The sequence below is a fragment of the Geotrypetes seraphini genome, chromosome 2 (assembly GCF_902459505.1).
Source record: "Geotrypetes seraphini chromosome 2, aGeoSer1.1, whole genome shotgun sequence".
Taxonomy (NCBI): Eukaryota; Metazoa; Chordata; class Amphibia; order Gymnophiona; family Dermophiidae; genus Geotrypetes; species Geotrypetes seraphini.
In genome coordinates, this window is record NC_047085.1 from 255,928,845 (window position 1) to 255,949,993 (window position 21,149).

The 21,149-nt window shown below is 42.6% G+C and overlaps 1 protein-coding gene across 1 annotated transcript in view; it reads left to right on the plus strand.

The window, feature by feature from the left end:
- KDELR3 (KDEL endoplasmic reticulum protein retention receptor 3) overlaps positions 1-21,149 on the plus strand; it is a 91,186-nt gene that overhangs the window by 15,302 nt on the left and 54,735 nt on the right. The gene's annotated exons all lie outside the window — the stretch shown is intronic.

Consider the following 21,149-nt stretch of genomic DNA (forward strand, 5'->3'; position numbering starts at 1 on the left):
GCTCAAACCCCGCCCACAGGTGGGGCCTGAGGCGCCTGGGCCAACCAGAATAGGCCCAGGAGCCTTAGGCCCCTCCTGTGGGTGGGACCTTAGGCACATGGACCCAACCCGGCCCATGTGCTTAAGGCCCTGCCCACAGGAGGGGTCGCGGGTCGGCGGGGGGACAATCGGGGTTTTGGGGGGGCCAGTCGTGGGGGGGTTGCGTCGAGGGCAGGAGGGCATGGGATCCCTCCTGCCTGTATTTTAGTGGGGGGTGGGGGTTAGAGGGTGTCGCCGGGCCAGGAGGGCTTGGGCTCCCTCCTGGCCCCATCGGACTCGGCGGGGGGGGGGGGGGTTAAGCCCTCTTGCCCAGATCTTCATTGGGGGTTCGGGGGCTACTCCTTCGCCTAAAAGCCCTTGTTTTGGACGTTTGGGGCTTAGGCTTTTTTTAGGTACAATAACCACATAAATAAACCCACTAAAAAACTGTCATCATTCAACAGGGATTATTCAAGTTATTATTTTCATTTTTATTCTTATTCAATAGGGAAAAGCCTCAGAGTCAGAGCCAATTAACCCATTCAGGTCACAAATGTGATAAATGACTCAGCTCAAGATGTAGTCATAGGCAAAAACCCTTTGTTGTGTATTTTTTTCTTTTCTTTTTGTATTCTTTTTTCTATTATTGCTGAACTCTTTTCATTACTTTAAAACTACCTTTCCTATGACCCATATGTCTATATTATTTCTTAAAATTCCCAACACATTACCGCTTATGTTGAAAAAATGACTTCAAGCACAGAGACCAATCTCTAGTTGTAGAGGAAAAAAATGTAACTTAGGGTATGCTCGTCATGATTCCTTAGTTCATCCTTAAGTATACTTTTAAAACCGCATTCCAGCACACGGGATAGGTACAACATCATCCTGTCCATGCAAATGTCAATGCAACCTCGGATCTGTTCTAATAATCCACTCCTTCCCTTTACATACATTTCGAAAAGATAGCCTCCTCCCCAACACAACAGGAGTGGCTTGGAGGCCTACATTTAAACAATCAATAAGTATCCGATGTTGAGGTGGAAACCTCATACCCTGAGTTAATCTAGTAAGATAGTAATGCACTGAGATCAGTTCTGCCAATGAGATTCTCACTCCCACTAATAAAATGAACCCACTCAGAAAAAAAAAAACACCTAGTTTACAAAGATCCATTATGTACCTTCTGATCTTAAAAATAAGTTAACTACAAGTGGAATTACTAATGCCAGTGCCAGTTGCTGACCAAGGATGCTGCACAAAAACGCTACACACTCGCTAAGGCACGCGCCTTTGACTTGCACCATAGATGGCACGCCGAATGGCAGCGCGCTGTTAGGTGACCTGTTTAAATTGCTGAGAAAACAGGGTGGAGCAAGCTCCCTTACTCAGTTGGGACTTCTCTCTCAGGTCAGCCGTGTTACAAATTGGGCAAGAAATTACCGCAGAAAACTCAGATTAATGCATAGAATTTGGGGGGTTGCTTTTAGTAAAACTAAATTTTGAAAATGACTCCTTCAAGTATACTTATGAGTCATTGATCCAACTTTTCAGAATAACTGGGGTGCTAAACCCATTATAAATTGCACCTCCATGGACAGACTGAATCATTTGCTCATAAGAACATAACATAAGAACATAAGAATAGCTTTACTGGGTCAGACCAATTGTCCATCAAGCCCAGTAGCCCGTTCTCATGGTGGTCAATCCAGGTCACTAATACCTGGCCAAAGCCCAAAAAGTATCAACATTCCAAGCTACCGATCCAGGGCAAGCAGAGGCTTCCCCCATGTCTTTTTCAATAACAGACTATGGACTTTTCCTCCAGGAATTTGTCCAAGCCTTTCTTAAAACTATCTACGCTATCTGCGTTCCAGAGCTTAACTATTCTCTGAGTGAAAAAATATTTCCTCCTATTGGTTTTAAAAGTATTTCTCTGTAACGTTATTTATTATATTAATCTTGATCCGATTCCCCTTAATAATAGTAATCATATCTACATTGATCTATATTCTATTATTACACCTAATAAATCAATTAATATATTTATATATGAACATTAAATACATTCTTTAAATTAAATAAATAAAAGATTCTATATTATAATAATATTATAACTTATATTAATTAATAATTCAAATAGATTGTATCTATCTATATCTATCTATCTATCTATATATATATATATATATATAGTAATATATAATATCATAATATAATTCTGTGTTCAATTAGAATCAAATATAATAGCACAACCAGATTAGTATAAGTTCATAAATAATAAAAAAGGGACAGCCTTAGCCAACCGTAAAGCCAATGTTTTAGCTAAAAGTTTTCCATCTACATTAATTAGTGAAATAGGCCTGTAGTTTGAAACCAAAGTTGAATCTTTATTTAGCTTTGGTAAAATGATTGTTAATGATTCTGCCATAGTACCTGTGATGCAACCTTTAGTTAGTTGATACTGATATAAATTTAATAAATAGGGTAATAGGGTGGGTGGGCAGGGAATAAATTTATTTATTTGATGTTATACTAGAAAGAAATTCAAGTGATGTATTTAATTTGAAATGTTTTATTATTTGTACACTTGTTGTAAGATTAAAAAATGAATAAAGAATTTAAAAAAAAGTATAATTTCATAAATTATATCTTACTCTTACTACCATCTAATTTCATTATGATCGTAACCCAAAATGTTTAATTATATTATGTAATCTTATAAGGACAAAATAATATACAAAACATTTAAACTAAAAAGATTATAATGCACACTTCAAATACATTTCAAAAAGCTTACTTCAATAAAAATTTATTTCTATTTAATGTAACCCCTCAATTTAATTAATTTTATATAATACCCAAAAAATAGACCTTGTATCATATAAGCATCTACTATTACGCCTAGAAAATCACTTGATACATTAATATTTAAACATTAAATACCTTCATTTTGAACCAATGAAAATTCCATATTATAGTAAGATTACAATAACTTATATCGATTAATTAATTCAAATTAATTGTATCAAATATATATGTTATTTTTGTATAACATCATCATATTAATTCTATATTCAATTAGAATCAATACAAGAACACAAACAGACTAGCATAATTCTATAATTTATGTCTTACTCTTAATATAATCTAATTTCATTGTAACTTTAACCCAAAATGTTTAATTTATTATATAATCTATACGAACAATAATAACATATGAAAGGTTTAAACTCAAAGATTATTATAGTACCCACTTCAATTATGTCTCTAATACCTTAATTTGTAAAATATTTCTTTCTATTTAAGTTCATCATTCAATCTAATCAATTATATTAAACAATAACCAATCAACATCAAAAAACTATTTTATTTATCTACTTGAATTGATTGTCCTAAATAACTTATAAAAATAAATTATATATCTATTATGAAACCATCAATCCTTCACATGTAATTCAGTAATCAAGATACTATAACTATTATTTCCTAATTTCTAAGTGTTAATCATTCTCTTATATAATTATGAGATTAATCAACTAACATCTTTAGATTCTTTGAGCTGTCTTATTAATTCAAAATTTATTATAACCTTCCTCATTTAAATCAATCTTTATTACGGTATATTAATTCCAAGACATCTTGGCCTGGATTCTGTATAGGTTGCCGGTCCGGGAGTCCTATACAGAATCAGGCCTACACCCACCCAAAGTTAACCTGATTCTGTAACCGACGTCCATGTTGGAGACGCCGGTTACAGAATCGGGTTTAACATACCCAACCCCCCTCGCCACCCTACCACGGCCCCCTGAAGATCACCAGCAGGAGGGTGCACAACTCCTCCTGCCGAACCCCCCAATGCCCTCGACGATCACCAGTAGGAAGGTGCTCAGCCCTTCCTGCCGACAAAACCCGCCCCCCTATGATCAAGGCAAGAGGGTACCCAACCCCTCCTGCCGACCCCCCTAACAGCCCTCCCGACAATCGTGGCAGGAGGGTGACCAGCCCCTCCTACCAGCCCCCCAATGGCTCCCCCTAAGATCGCCGGCAGGAGGGTGCCCAACTCCTCCTGCCGGACCCCCCCAATGAATCCCCACACACACTAGAAACCCCCCCCCTTAGACTTACTTTCTCAAGTTGGACCGGATGGCTCCTCACATGTCTGGCCATCAGGCCCGCCTCCTTCCAAATGAGGCGGGCCCGCCCCTCCCCTGCCCCTCCCCTGCCCAACCTACAGGATCCTAGGGCCTTTAAATTTACCCAAATTTAAATTGTTTTCATAAAGCATACCAATATTATATTTTAAGATATTGGTTCACTATGTTGGGAAATATAGATCTTTAATTTGACTGGGGCATTATATTGCACTGTATGGTTTTCTGAGTTACCCTCATGACTGCCGGCTACAAAAGGCCATACTTAGCTCCCAATCGCTGTAGTTAAGGCCATAGAGATAAGAATTCCTTTCGCGTGTTGGCAGTTTTTTTTGCGAAGTCCGGAACAAAAGTTATATTTGAGCTCTGGTATTTTAATTGTCTATTTGCTTTGGCCAGCCACAGAATCTCTAGCGCTTGTTGAAATCTCAACACTCAGAAAATTAACGGTCTAGGCCTCGTTTGGCCGTTAACATTAACCACAGAGATCCTGTGGGCTCATTCTATTTCTAATGTGTGCCCACCAGACAAGGGAAGTAATTTAGGAATCCAATTCTCCAAAACAGAAACACCATCTTTTCCTTCAATCCCTTCCGCTAGGCCCATGACCCTCAAATTATTTTGACGCGAGTAGTTTTCATACATTTCCATTTGTCTCTCCATTTCTTTTAAGGCCAACTGTCTTTTCTGCACTGCGCCTGCTCCGACTCATTTTTTGTGACTCGACACTCTAGCTGCTCCATTCATTGGTTAGCTATCTCCATTTGTACTTTCAGTTGTGTAACTTCCTCTTTTACGATCACACTATATTGTCCGCAGTCTCTTTTAGCAGTTTTTTGATGGCCCGAAGTTCTGTTACAATATCCACGGACTCTCCAGCCTCAGCCGGTAAAGGAACATTAGAGAGTGATATAGGATCCGTCTTCTGGCATTTTGATTTCGCTCCCGCTGTAAAAGCAGCGTCAATTTTAGTTTGTTTTGTTGACGCCATCTCCTAATTGTAAGATCACCAACGAAAATGTAAAAGACCACCTTCGGGAAATCAGTATGAGCGAATATGTATGCCTGGGTTTGAGAGCCACCTAATCACCCGTCCATCTTTGTCGCGCTTTAAGCCATGCCCCCTTTTGAGGGGTGTTTAATTCTTTCTTTTTTTTGTCTAGGAAAGTTATAGAGGCAGAGTATGTTAGATTGATGTTTAAGTTTATTCAATCTATCTGCAGTGTCTTGCATCATTTCTTTTTCAAACTGTATGGTATCGTTTCAAGAGTTAAATCATTCTGTTCTTTTTACATTGTATGTTATTTCTTTATATGGGAGGATGTAGAGAATGGCAGGATGATGTCTTAAGTTTATGCATCCTGTTAATGGTAGGCTACATCATTTAATCTCTGTTCTATATGTGAGCAGTGTTGGACTTAGGAGAATCGTTAGTGATTGAGATATACAAGGCCACATTATCAAAAGGATGTGCTGAGAATAGAGTCAGTTCAGAGATTGGCCACTAGGATGGTCTCAGGACTCAAGGATCTCCCATATGAAGAACGTCTAGGTAAGTTGCACCTATACTCTCTCGAGGAACGCAGAGAGAGGGGAGACATGATAGAGACGTTCAAATATGTTACTGGCCATATGGAAGTGGAAGAAGACATCTTTTTTCTTACAGAACCTACGGCGACAAGAGGGCATCCGCTAAAAATCAGGGGTGGGCGATTTCATGGTGACATTAGGAAGTATTTCTTCACCGAAAGGGTGATTGATCGTTGGAATGATCTTCCACTTCAGGTAGTAGAGGCCAACAACGTGCTCGATTTTAAAAATAAATAGGATAAACATGTGAGTTCACTTCAAGGAAGTGCTTAGGGGGGTGGGTTTTTCGAGTGGGCAGACTTGTTGGGCCGACGGCCCTTTTCTGCCGTCATACTCTATGTTTCTATGTTTCTAATGCTTCAGACATATAGACCTGTAATACAATATACCGTAATTGTTTTATATGCTCTAGAAAGGCAGTAATCGAAATCAGTAATATATGATTGGCAGTCCCTGTGAGTAGTAGTGCACTTCCAGAGTTTACTGATAGAGTCTATGAAATAATTGCTATATGCCTTTTCTATATGCTATGGGATTCATAATAAAAAAAAAAAACATCTAAAAAGTGTCCTAAATGGCTACTTGGACAATCAAAAAGCCTGATCGTCCAAGTACCCATAACCAAAGCTGGTTTTTAGACATATCTAAAAACAGCTTAGGCCTTTCCCCTGCCTCTAGACACACAGAGAGAAAAGAGGTATGTTTAGAGGAGGGGAAAGGGCGGGCAGTAGGCGGGAGGTGGGCCGACCTACACCTAGGCATACAACAGGTATAACCAAAACATTTACAGGTTGCCTAGTCGGCACTTAGACCTTTTTGACTTAGACGAAGTCAAACTAGGTCTAAGTGCCAAAAAAGGGGCCGCTGAGCTGATGGCCGCTGGCACCATCAGTTCAGCGGCCCGGCAACCTACCCACCGCAAGCATCGCAACATGAGAGATGCCTCATCTCCCCTACCGCGATGCCATCACTCCTCTACCCGAACTGCCGCGACCCGCAGCAGGAGAGATGCCCTATCTCTCCTGCCACGGGTCGCGGCAGCTCGGGTAGAGGAGTGATGGCATCGTGGTAGGGGAGATGAGGCATCTTTCCTACAACGATGCATCACCCCCCCCACACACATACAACATCGGGGCAAGAGGGAGCCCAAGCCCTCTTGCCCCGCGGCAGCCACGACACCCCCGACGATATTGGCGCAAGAGGGAGCCCAAGCCCTCTTGGCCCGGCGATCGTGCCCCCCCCCCCCGACTCGATCTGGCCAGGAGAGAGCCCAAGCCCTTCTGGCCCTGGCAACCCCCCCCTCCGATTCAATGGGCCAGGAGAGAACCCAAGCTCTCCTGGCCCCGGCAACCCCCCTCCGATTCAACGGGCAGGAGAGAGCCCAAGCCCCCCTGGCCCCGGCGACCCCCCTACCCCCCACCCCCCACTACAATACGGGCATGAGGGATCCCAGGCCCTCCTGCCCTTGAGAGGAAGAGAGAAACTACGGTGAGCTCTGGTATGAAGGGAAAAATACACTCATTAAGTCCTTGTATGATACAGGTGAAGCGTAGTAAGTCCTTTGGAAAAAAGGTGAAGAAACCAGACCTCAAATGAGGAAAAATCCCCTTTTCTCCTCTCCTGCTCTAACAACTCAATATATTAATAAACTAAAAAGACATTTCTGACTACACTTGCCAGCTGTCACGTACTGGTTGGGAAATACCCTGCTAGCCTAAGCGAAACTTATGAAGAGGAACAAAACCAGCAATATTTGACTCTTTTTGCATGGCAACAGAGCCTCACACCAGTTATGATGAACACATCTCATGGTCAAGAATAGAATTCTCGAGAATTACATTTAGTAAGATGTGTCTTGTGATAACAGGGAGGAGGGATGAGGTTCAGAAGTTGCTGATATGGTAGATTAAAAGGACACTTGCGGGAAAAGGATAGGCCTTACGGCAAACTGAACAGACGTATAGCGTGACACAAATGTATAAACCAATAAATGAATTTACAGATGTAATGACGTGTAGGGAAAGAACCAATAAAGATTTATCATGTAACTTAGACCAACGTGGTGTTGACCACCAAGAAATGTATAAAACCAGGCCTTTAAGCGGAAGTAAGCAGAACAGACATCAGAGGATCCTCAGGCCTGAAGATCACATTCTGTTACTCTATAGGCTGAATGATTTATTCTTGTAAGCTGTTAATGATTTATTAATAAATATACTTATTGCTTGATACCAGTATGTACAGTGTGAGGTCTCTATCTCGGTGTAGGCTCCGACATCGGCCTACTTCACCCTCGACACAACCCCCCTCCCCCCAATGACCACCCTCCCAGAACCCCCGATCGGACCCCCCCCGCCAACCCGTGACCCCCCCGGCCGACTCCACAATCCCCCACCCCCACCCCTTCCCCGTACCTGTACGTTGGCCAGACAGACGGGTGCCAAGCCCGCCCGTCCGGCAGGCCAGCCAGGTCCAGAATGGGGCCGGATTGGCCCAGGCAGAAGAAACCCCGCCCACAGGTGGGGCCTGAGGTGCCTGGGCCAATCAGAATAGGCCTGGGAGCCTTAGGCCCCTCCTGTGGTCAAAGACTCACTGTATGTTATAAAAAAGAAAATGTTAATAAAGATGATTGAACTCAAAGAATATTTGATCATCGCTGTCATTACCATGTATATTAGTAGCAGTGTTATCTAATTCATCACTTGCATCTTCATCTAATCTTTATCATCATCATGCCATCCAATTACAGAAAAGGCTTTCACAAAGTTGGAATCACTGTCTGTTGTCCTTCGATCAATTTTCATCTGATGGCAAACTCTATTTGGATATCTTTGAGAACTGAGGCAAGAACCTCAAATGTGTGGGATACCTTTCAGTCTTAAGGCCAGAAAAGCAGACTTCCTCTCTAAAGACCTTCAATCCAGTGGATAGTCACCCCAATAACCAGCAACCAGCAATCTATTGTGATAGAGACATATCCCTCTGATATTCAATAGTACTTAGCCAGCTATCTAGAGATATTTTATTTATTCATTCAATTTTCTGTACCGTTCTCCCAGGGGAGCTCAGAACAGTTTACATTAATTTATTCAGGTGCCCAAGCAGCTATCTTCCACTGAATATTCAGTTCATTGGATTAGCCAAAATTCAGTGGCTGACTGGCTAAGACTAGTGGCTAGATAGACCCACCTAGTAAGCAGGTCTGTCTTCTACCACTTTACTTTATCTGGCCAGCCGCTGAATATCAGCTTGGCTGGATAAGTCCGAGGTGGCGAGTCTTTACCTATATTCAATGCTGAAGGCCAAGTATAACCCTGGCATTGAATAACCAGAATGGCTGTGGCCCATGGGAGGTAGCTGGGTTACCTCACATGGGCTGAATATCGGGGCCATACGAGTACTTTATTTTCAAATGAGTTTCTTATTGGCTCTGAGCATTAAAAGCATTTCAAAATGCTCATCGATTAAACTGTTCCTGCGTGGTGTAAGAATCTGTCCATTGATACTGAAGAGTCTCTCCACTGGTGCGCTTGATGGAAGGACCATGGAAGGACCATATTCTTCAGAACACTTCTTTCACAGTTGGATAGTGCTGGAGGCTGGATATATCACGTGCAGCATCATTCAAGAAGAGGTCTAGTTCTGACTGTACAGCGTTGTCCCCTTTGTTTGATTCATAGAAGCAGAAGAAGCTGGTGTCTTCACTGGAAGTTGGAGCTGCATTAGGAGTTGTGTTTGCAGCATCAGCCTAAACCTGCATTGCTTGCATTAGCAAGTATTTGGTACTAGCTCTGCCAGCATCTGACTGGATCCAGTGCAGCGCAAAATTTGATCCGTTGTCAGTAATTGTGCAGAGAACTTTGTCAGTGATATAAAATTTGGAGTGGATCTTCATGAGTGTGGATGCACTCAGGTCGAAAGTATGTCACCTTGCAAATGTGAAAATGCCAATGATGCAGACTTCCATTCAAATGTGCTGATCTCGATCCAGTGTACAGTAAATCCAAAAAAGCTTCTGTTTTGGGAGGTCCATATGTCAACTGTTATGCAGACTTCAGTCACAAGTGACAGCTTATACTGAAGGACATCTGTCATCTTACGATACTGGTCCTCAGCGTGTTTAGTAAGAGCCTTGAGAGTGAAGACCAGTGACCAACTGAATGAATTCTGGTAACTCAACCAGCCCTTTATGAAGCAATTCTTTCACTTCAGTAGAGCCCCAGTAGAGCCCTGTCACCACATATAGCCGGTACATGGGTAGTTACTATAATGCACTGTGGTGAGGCAAGAGAAAAAATTGAATTGGAGGGGGGAGGAGCCCGAGGCGCCTGAGCCAATCAGGGCCTTAGGCTCCTCCCTGTGCATCACATTATGCACCGGGGTGGGGCCTAAGGCCCAGGCAGACTCGTCACTGGAATCCGGAGGAGCAGGAGGGACTGAGCACCCCTCCTGCTCCCAACTTGGAGGTATGGGGGATGCTGGGCTGGGGGGGTTCCCAGCCAGGGGTTGCCAGGCCCGCACGGGGGTGGGCCGTCCGGTCCAGTCGGGTGGGAGGAGGCCTACAGAGCAGGAGGGACTGAGCAACCCTCCTGCTCCCAACTTTTAAATATGGGCCGTGCCGTGCCAGGGGGTCGCAGGGGGGGGGGGGAAATCACATTCACAGGGGAGGATCACGTTTGTTGGGGGGGCCCTCGGCCGTTTTTTGATAAGCCTGCCTGTCTTCATTTTTTTTTATGGGGCAGATATTTTGCGTGCTTCCAGGACCAGGTTTGAAAAACTGCTTTGACCACTTATGATTTTAAAGTGTTCGATGCTTGTGCAGATGAGGACAGAGCTTCCAGGGTTTGGACAGGGACAGAACTCATGGGGACAGGACAGGGATGGAGATAGATACCGCAGGGATGGGGACACTCCAGCTACTGTCAATCTCTTATAATTTTTACTGATGATGTAATTAGTAGTAACATAGTAAATGACGGCAGATAAAGACCTGAACAGTCGGCCCATAAGTTATACCCATTAAAAAGTACCTGATTAGATTAACTTGTCTTCTCTTTGATATTTCTGGGCCGTAGACTGTAAAGTCTGGTATTGTCCTATGTTCCAAATGCTGAAGTTGCCATCCAAGCTCACTCCAGCCTATCCAACCATCCTAGTGTTTGCAGGATATCTACCATAAAGTATGGCCAATTAGCATCTTCATGTTCCAAATTAGTGGAGTTCCCATTGATACCCACCCCAGCCCATCCTACACCAAATCACCACATATGGGGCACAGACCATGCAAATCTGTCCAATTCTGACCTTAGTTCTTTAATTTACATCTTTTGTTTTCTAATTAGAGATCCTCTATTTTTATCCGACGCATTTTTGAATTCCATCATCATTTTCCTCTCCACCACTGCCCTCGGGAGGGCATTCCAGGCATCTATCACCCTCTCCGTGAAGAAGAATTTCCTAACATTGCTCCTAAGTCTTCCTTCCTGTAACCTCAAATTATGCCCTCTAGTTTTACCATTTTTTCTTCTCTGGAAAAGATTTGGTTCTATATTAATGCTTTCAAGTATTTCAACGTCTGTATCATATCTCCCCTGTCCCTCTTCTCCAGAGTATACATATTTAGGTCTTCCAGTCTCTTCTCATACTTCTTTTTGTTCAAACCTCTTACCATTTTCGTCGCCTTCCTCTGGACCACTTCAAGTCTTATAAAAGATCTACAAGTGGGTATTAGTCAGGTTTCAAATCTTAATGAATACAGCTACTGCTCACAGGTTCCAGAGATCTGCTTTTAATTTCTGCTACCATGTGTCCAACACTTCTCTGTGTATTTTTCCATTATTAGCACAAATCAGTGGAGAATTCTAGAAGTTCATTTCCTTTGTTCGGCTTTGTAGTTCTATTTTCATTCTTGTATGGGTTAAGTGACCTGTTCTGAGGGCAGAAGAGAGGTTTGGCACCTAACTGTTTGGGAAGGCAAATAAAAAACAATGAAATTCAAAAGCGTAGGCAGAGGGCAGGCATCAAGGCAAACAGTGGCAGTTTTGGAGTCTGGGAATGGGTGGGGTCAGAGACATGGAATACATCAGACTCTGTACAACATACATGATCCTTATTATACTTTTTTCCAGCAGAAAAAGACAGAGAGACTGCAATGAGCATGCACAAGCCATGGAAAAACATGAAGCCAAAACCAGCTGCACTACCCTTTAATCCCAAGTCTGCCTTGTTTGTGTGTTCCTTCCAACTCTCTACACAGGAATCAATGGGATGAATCCCAGCACACGCACAGCAAATTGCTTATTCCATTGAGAATGCCCTCCGTCCTCACCCCGCTACCTCCTCCGCAAATAGCTTATCAAACTGCAATGCATAAGGAGCTGCTGGCATGCAAACCACACGTGTCAAAAATGTCCAAATACACTTGTGAAAATCCATGCATTCCTGCCTGTTCAACTTTCCCTGGCAGTTGTCACGTCCATGAAGGGACAGAATGCACTGGCTCTCAACAGATATCTTGGCCTTGTATACACCATGATATCCTCAATCCCTACACTGCTCTTCTGGTTTCTCTACCTTAACTCCCCTTCCATCTAGAGATAAGCTGGTTGCAGCAGTGGCGTAGCGAGAGTGAGAGGCACCTGGGGCAGTGGTGCCCCTCCCCCACTCTCTTCTCCGCCTCCACCTGCTCCTTCCCCGTCTCATCATGCTGCATGCGCACTGTACCGCTTCCCTTCCCCATACCTCTGTAACATTCGCGGCACGAGCAGCAACCCCCAAGCTGCTGTTGTGTCAGTGTTAACAATAAACCATCCCAACACTATCAATGAAAGAAAACTTAAGAGCTACCATACTGGAACAGACCGCAGGTCCATCAAGCCCAGTATCCTGTTTCCAACAGTGGCCAGCACAGGTCACGAGTACCTGGCAAGATCCCAAAGAGTAAAACACATTTTATGCTGCTTATCCTAAGAATAAGCAGTGAATCTGTTCACATTCATCTTAATAATGGCTTAGAACTTCTCTTTTAGGAAGTCATCCAAACCTTTTTTAAACCTGCTAGGCTAACTGCTTTCACCACATTCCCTGGCAATGAATGCCAGAATTGAATTACATGTTGTAAAGAAATATTTTCTCCTGCTTGCTTTAAATCTACTACATGCCTCCTAGTCCTAGTATTTTTGGAATGAGCAAACAAGCAATTAGCATCTACCCTTTCCACTCCATATGGTATTTTATAGACCTCTATCATATCTTCCCTGAGCTGTCTTTCCTCCAGGCTGAAGATCCCTAGCCACTTTAACATTTTCTCATAGGGAAGTCGTCCTACATACACATACAGCCGCAAATGCAGAGAAGCCCCTCCTTATGAAACACCCCATAACTTGGAAATGTTAGACAGGCAAGAAAATAAATTAATTAAGGGCTTGAAATTTAAAAAAAAAAAAAAAAGCTGAGCTCCTAAATTTAGACTTCTGTGCTCGGCTCCCACATTTGTAACCTATTTTCAGTCAAATTCAGGAGCCTAAATTGGTAGGCGCCTATGAAAACAGCACCTACCACATGTCAAATCAAAGTTAGGCACCATTTATAAAGGCACCATTTATAGAACTGTGCCTAGGCACTGGTATGCATGAACAACTTAGGTGCTGGGTAACCCTTTAATTGACAGCTGCTTTATGTAACTTGATGTTGAACAAGAGCAACAGTGCCAAGTAACAGACATTTGAAGAGCAACAATGCCAAATAAAGAGTTAACCAGAGTTTTCTTGGTCTAATATACCAGCACCTAAGGTAGGCGCCTACCTCAATCCATACCCAAACTCTGCCACAAATCTGCCCCTAACTATGCCAACTTGCTGGTAGGTGCCTCTGTGTAAACACCTACATCAAAAGTGTAGGCACCTAACAGCTAATTAATTTCTTAATTGTTTTTTAATTGGTTTTAATGGCACTTTCAATTATCAGCACCAATTAAGCCAATTAAAATAAATGAAGTTAGGCGCCTAGATCGAGGTGCCTACAAATCTATAGGCTCCTTTTATAGAATCAGGGCCTTATTGTATAAAGGTCCACTCCCTGATCACTTACCCACTCTATTATACTATATGTGATGTTAGCACTGGAATTAGGTCTTCCTGCCTGTAAATTATGGATCCACAACTGTCTTAAAGTACTCTAAGCCTCACTAAAGCATAGCTACAGAGTAGTGCAAAATCAATGGGAGCAGCAGCAAGTTTTCCAGAGGCAACTGGAACTGCAACATACAGAGAGGTGCCACAATGAAACAACTATAGCCCAGCCAGTCCCTCCGGCTCCAGTTATGCCTATGCTAAATTCTAGAGAGGATCCAGGCTACTTTTTGGTGAACCTTTAACAAATTGCTCATCTAGCAAGATGGCCAGAGACAACCTGGACCCTTATCTACTTCGTCTCCTGTGTCTGATCTTATCCTCCCACTCACTGATTCATCTTACACCTTCACTTTGGTCCCTGTGACCATCCTCTCATCTAGTAATCTTCCTACCCCAACCTCTCTGAGGAAAATTGCATATTCTGATGTGTTTTCTGGATTCTCATATCCTTCCTTTGATGACGATAGTTTCCACTAGCCTCACTTCTGCTATTTTTTCTCCTACATAGAAACACACAATAGAAACTTCTCTTCTTAAAGATTCCAAATTTGACCCAACCTTAAGTGACTTAACTATACAGCTATCTCTAATCTCCCTTTTCTCTCTAAGATCACTGATAAGGTGGTGGCAATTAAGCTTTCTGATTTCCTTCAAAATACTAATGCGCTCCACACTCGCAAAACTGACTTTTGTCCTCACTATGCAACAAAGCACACTCTTTTAGTACCCATAAATTAAATAAGATCAGTTTTTAGATCAATGTCATTCTCTTTTATCTTGACATGGCCGCAGCTTTTGACTTGGTAGATCACAGCATTCTCCTTGACCATCTAAAAAGGGCATATATATTACTAAGCAAGCTCTTCAATGGTTTCATTCATACTTGACATGCCAACCTTACTCCATATTCAGTTCTGGTTCATTCTCATCTCCAAAACTGCTCCTTTCAGGTGTTCCTCAGAGGTTGGTATTGGGTCCGATCTTTTTCAATATCTTTCTTGCTCCCATCACTCTTTTACTTCAGTCACTTGGTTTTACCTTTTTCGTCTATGCCAATAATATTCAACTTCTCCCTTCCAATTCCCAAGTTATTCTTCAATTTCAGAAAAACTCAATCAAATGGCTAACTGGTTATCAATAAACAAGTTAAATATAAATTCTCAGAAAACAGCAGTGATGATTTTTTTTCTTCAAGGGTTCATCCTTCTAATCCTTCATGTTTTACCATGAAAGGAAGTGCTCTTTCGTACTGCACATCAATAAAAATTATCTAATTAATCCATGCTTACATACTGTATATGTTCTGTCATTTTGTTCTTTATAATAGTTTCTACCATTATAGGGTTACTATAATGGGGTTACTATGACAATACATTATCATTCTAATTTCATATCTCAAGGATAGTTTCCTCTTTTTTTTTCTTTATTCTTCATCAGCTTTGTTCCATCAACTCTTTATCTTAATCATAATTGTCTTCATATTCTTTTGCACTTTCTCATTTTCTTAAAATTTGATTACTGCAATTTTGTCCTCATAGGTCTTCCACACTATCAGTTTCACAGGCTTCAGCTTGCCCAAAACAGAGCAATTCATCTTTTTTATAACTGTTTAGTTTGATCACATCACCTCTCTCCTAAAGTCAGGACACATTCTCCCAATTACTTATAAGATTCCTTTCAAACTTAACATCCTTTCTTTCCAGATTCAAAGTTCAGGACTTTCTTCTTTTCTGGCTACTCTATTATTTCCTTGCGCCTCACAGAGGACATTTCATTCTCTCAGTGGAATCTTTTGAGTGTTCCCTCATTCAGACAAGTGTTTATAGACATTCACAGAAATTCAAACCTTTTCTGTCATTCTCTTCATTTTTATCTCAGGTCAGAACAATCTCTAAAACCTTTAAGGTTCAACTAAGAGCTTACTGCTTAGCACTGGTGTTCAATTTGTTATCTGCTGTAACTTGAAGTTGTAGATCTTCAGTTAGATTTTTTTCTTTTTAGTTGGATTTGTAAATTACTCTTCCCTATTCCACTTGTTGTTATCCTTTCCCAGCCCTGACATATTTTGTAACTCTTTTCCTGCACCATCTCCCTTTTGTACCTCTAGGTCTAGTTTTGACTCCTGTTTTGTCCTCATTGTTAAAGATTTTGTTCCCACCCCTATTTTTTAAATTGTAAACAAACATAGATTTTACTTCTGTTTATATTCACAGTCTGTCTCTCTTCCTGCCCCCCCCCCTTGCTTTCTTTCTTTCTCACTGCCTCCCCCAAGCCACTTCTACTATTGCCAAATGCCCCCAGCAAATATTTCCTCCTGTCTGCTCTTACTCTTATTTCCCATATTATGTATTTTTCTCTCAGTTCCCTTCCCCCATTACAGCGCATGCTCCCTCTCAGAGTTCCTGTCACCCTCACAGCCTATTTTTCTCCACTACCACAGCTCCACTCCAAGTTTCTGTCTCCATCAGTCTGTCACTCTTCCCTTTAGAACTTTCAGACATTTCTGGTTCTTCATAGCAACATTCTCTGTTCCAGCTATTAACCCTTTCAATTCACTTCATCCCTTCATAGTCCCCTCTATTTCTTCCCATGACTTCACTCCCAACCTGCGCTTCACTCTCAACCGTGCGCCGGGCCCACAAGCCTACCCCTCCCCCAATGTCAATTCTGATGTCGGAGAGAAAGTTCCAGACGATTGGCTGGCCTGGAACTTCCTCTCCGATGTCAGAATTGATGTCGGGGTGGGGAAGGCTTATGGGCCTGGCGCTTGTGCAGTGGATGCACTCACCTGGCTTTTACAGCGTCTGGGAAGCAGGGAAAACGCAAAGGCAATGTGAGTCTATCACGGAGCCCGGGATGGGCTCCGTGATCAACTCGCGTTGCCCTTGTGATCTATTAGTCGATCACAATTGACCTTTTGGGCACCCCTGCTTTAAAACATTTAGGCCCAGATTCTATATAGGACGCCCGGGATGGGCACCCTATACAGAACCGGGCCTACAACCACCCAAACTAAACCTGATTCTGTAACCGACGTCCATGTTGCAAGGGATCTCCCTGCTGCGATTAGTATAGCGGTCGTGGCTACGGCCGCCAGTCTCCCCTCCCTAACCCCCTAACGCCCCCCACCAACAAAAACCCCAATTACCCCCAACAAAATGCCCAGCCCCCCTTCCCCGGACCCCCCCCACGAAACCCCCCACCCCAAAACCCCTCTTGGGCTTACCAGCAAGTTGGCCAGATGGGTCCTCGCACCGTCCAAGTGAAAAGATAGAGAACTAGATTAACCAAAACTAAATAGATCCACGAAAAAGGTTAATCAAAAAGCCAAAAACTAAAGGGTCATAATATTAATTGACCAATATAGTTTAATCTACATGAAGGAAAATGATCTCAGATATGCCACTCCTGCGGATTATATTGTTATAGCCCACATATGGAATAGTGGCGTGGTTGTCTTTCATTGATCTATAAAACCTTCATGGTGAACATATGACTAGTTTTGTCAGAATTGTAAGTGTCTAACCACTACTCTTATTATATAAATATCTATCTTATACAATAATTTTATATTTTAAATAGTATTTTATATTTTTTATGAAATTTCTTTTTCTTTGTGCAAATTTTGCAAAAATGTTAAGGAAAGTGCAAACAAGCATAAATTCTGTTTGTGCAAATAGGCAATTTGTATAACTGTGCAAACTTGCAAAAAATTAAATAACAGCTGATTTACAATAACTTGAAATCTGTAAACCAGCAAGAAATCTATTGTGCAAATAAGCAACAATGAGATTGTGCAAGTATAGAGAGCACAGAAAATAGCAGCAAAATGGTGCAAACACGCAAATTAAAGCAAAGATATATCAAAAATAGCCAAATGGCACTTATCTTGTGTAGTAGTATTACAAGATAGAGAGCTTAATTCCCAAAGTTAGTATCCAACGGGAGCCCGTTTCGCCGTAACATACGGCTTCATCAGGGTTTAAATCAATATACGGGCTGGGAAAAAGCATAAAAAACAGATATTAGTATTAGAAATATATATACACATGCCATATACTAGTTTGCAAATAACGTACTTACTTTAAGTGTAAAACATGGTCTAAGTCACAAAAATCCACCTAAAGTCACTAGATAAACACTGAAAACACATAAAACAGATTGCCACACACTACCCCAGTGATCACCGACCCCCCTCCCCCTACCCCCATAAAAATTTTATTCACAACTTTAAAAGTCAGCCTCCAGACCATCATCACCTGGCCGCCTGGCATAGGAAAGCCTAGTCGTCCAGCACAGAGGCAGCTTAAATCATCTTGGGGGTGGGTTAGGGACCCATAGAGAGGAGGACCCATGCCCATAAGCCCCTATAATCACTGCATTGATACTGAAACATGTGCACTGCCCTATACACCCCCAAATCACTTTTTTACTGGCATATAAGTGGCTCCTGCAGCCATACGGGCTATTGGGGTGGTAGATAAGTGGGTCTAGGGGATTCTGGAGGTGGTTTGGGGAGCTCACCGTCACCTATAAGGGAGCTGTAGTGAAGAGAAGCCATGGCACCCTTTTTGTGAAGTTCATAGCGGTGCCCTGTAAGATACCCCATACCCCACTATTTAGATGGCATGTCTGGGTGTGCAGTCCATCATTTTGCAGACCCCTCCCACGTCCAACAGGGCTTGTTCTAGGTGTTTTGGACTTGGACGGACAGTTGGACAAAAATGTGGTATAAGGATGGACGATTTAGTGGCTTGGACGATCAGATCGGCAGGACGTATAATTAGACAATTTTCGAAACTAAAAAAAAGTTGGACGTATCTTTTGAAAATGTGTCTTAAGCTGTTTTTTATGTTGGACAACTTGCGAGATGGACGTAAACGGACTTAGACATCCCTTTTAATTATGCCCCTCCACGTGTCTTATTGATATTGATGCCTCCATAGAGGCATTTCACAACCAGGTCAGAGAAGAGGTGTTGCTAACTCTCACCATTAGGAAATGTCTAAGGTTTGGTATAAAGAATAAAGCTCAGAGTGTAGTTTCTGGGGAAAACACATTGCAAAAGTTCAAAGTGGTCATAGGACAATTTTCTTCTTTTCCAGTGTAGAAAATATGCAGAACATCAAGATATTCAGCAACGGTCTGAATGAGGCCCTTTGTTCTTAAAATACTGTCTGTTGGCAAATGTCTCTTAAATGCTCACAAACTCTTGGCATGGAAAACCACTGCCTTCAAAGCACTTTGTTGTGCAGGATGGAAGTTGATGAACTCATCAGTGTGTAACCCTCAGGTGCCCCCTTTCACCCAGCAGCTGTGTATGCCTTGCAGGATGCAGGCCCCAATATTGCTACAGATTTCTAGAATCTAATTTCGTAAGGCTAAGCTTTCCAGTACCTGGAATCTCAGCTCTGGGACTTACCTGCTAAAGTGTGGCTGGTGATATCAAAAGAGATTGTATAGTAACTTTTTAAGAACAGACAGAATTTAACAACAACCAACGTTACTGGCATATACTTAGTAACTTCATTGTACTCAGCAGTATAGAAAAGGATCTACAAGAACATAAGCAATCAGTTGGATTAGGGTAGTGTTTCTCAACTTCTTCAAGCCAAGTACCCTCTAAACCTAACAAATACCAACCGAGTACCCCCACCCCCACCCAAGCTCCGCCCTGACCCCACCCCTATAATAATAGTACTAATTGTAACGCAGTTTCTTCCATCCAGGCGGAATAAAAATTTGTAATGTAATATACACAATATAATCTTATTAATACATAATGGTAACCACAAAATTAAAAAAACACAAAGCACACTGTACACAGAGAAAATGTTAATTATCATTTATATTTGGGGGTTTTTCAAAGAGGTCAAGGCAAATAACTTTAAAATATGCAATGTCACCTCAATAACAACTATAGAAAAATAGACATATATAGAGCAAAATATAGACGGCAGATATAAATTCACAAAACTGACACATTTTGATCACTAAATTGAAAATAAAATCATTTTTCCTACCTTTGTTGTCTGGTGATTTCATGAGTCTCTGGTTGCACTTCCTTCTGACTGTGCATTCAATATTTCTTTCTTTCTGCCTCCTGCATGCTTCCTCTCCTCCAGACCTCATTCCATTCCCCAACCAATATCTCTCTCTCTGTCCCTCCACGAGTCCAACTTTTCTTCTTCTCTCCTCCACCCCTATTGGCAACATGTCTCCCTCTCTTTCTCTCACTGTCCATCTGTATTGAGAGATCCAGGCATCTCTCCCACCCCCTCTACTGCCACATCCAACATTTCTCCGTCTCTCATCCCCCGGATCATGTGCAGTATTTTTCACCACTGCCCACCAATCCCATACCCATTCCTATCAACCCTCTCTAGCACCATGCCACATCTCTCCCTCCATCACTATGTCCAATATTCTCCCACCTTGCATCCTCTTCAATCTGTCCCTCTGTTCCCTCTCCACCACCATATCCAACATTTCTCCCTCTCATCCTTCTCCCCCTCCCTGCCTTACAGCTTTGTCAAAAAAGATCATGCCCCCCCCCCCCCGCGCTGAAGCCGCTTCCAATTATCTCCGCCCCTCGAAGCCGACACAGAAACCTTCTTCGAGTTGCACTTGCTCCTTCCATCTTCACCCTTAGCAGCACTCCCTGCATGGATGGCGCAGGCAGTGACTCGCACACTGCACATGGCCAATTCACAAGCCTTTCCCCCGACATCAACTCTGACGTCGGAGAGAAGGTTCTGGGTCAGCATGCATCATCCATGCAAGGAATGCCGCTGAAGACAGAAGAAGCGAGTGCGGCTCGAAGAAGGTTTCTGTGTCGGCTTTGGGGGCGGGGGCGAGGTGGAGCTCGTCGGAAGCAGCTTCAGCGGGGGGGGGGGGGGGGCACAGATGTTGGAAGCGGGGGGCAGGAACATGAGATTCCTGATGGGCAGCAATTAGCAGCCAGACTGTGTACCCCTAACAAGCGGCCCGCATACCCCTAAGGTACACGTACTACGTGTTGAGAAACACTAGATTAGAGTTACCAGATTTCTTCCTTAAAAAAAAGAGCACACATAGGCCTGCCCTGTTCCTCTCCCAGCCCAGCCCCATTCTGCCCCCAGTCATGCTCCCACACAATCCTCATCTCTTCTTCCCTGAGTCCAGGCAACCCAATAATTGTCAGGTTTTGGAAATCCGGCCAGGCACTCAGACAGTCCTCTAAAAAGAGAACATGTCAGGGTTTCCTAGACATCTG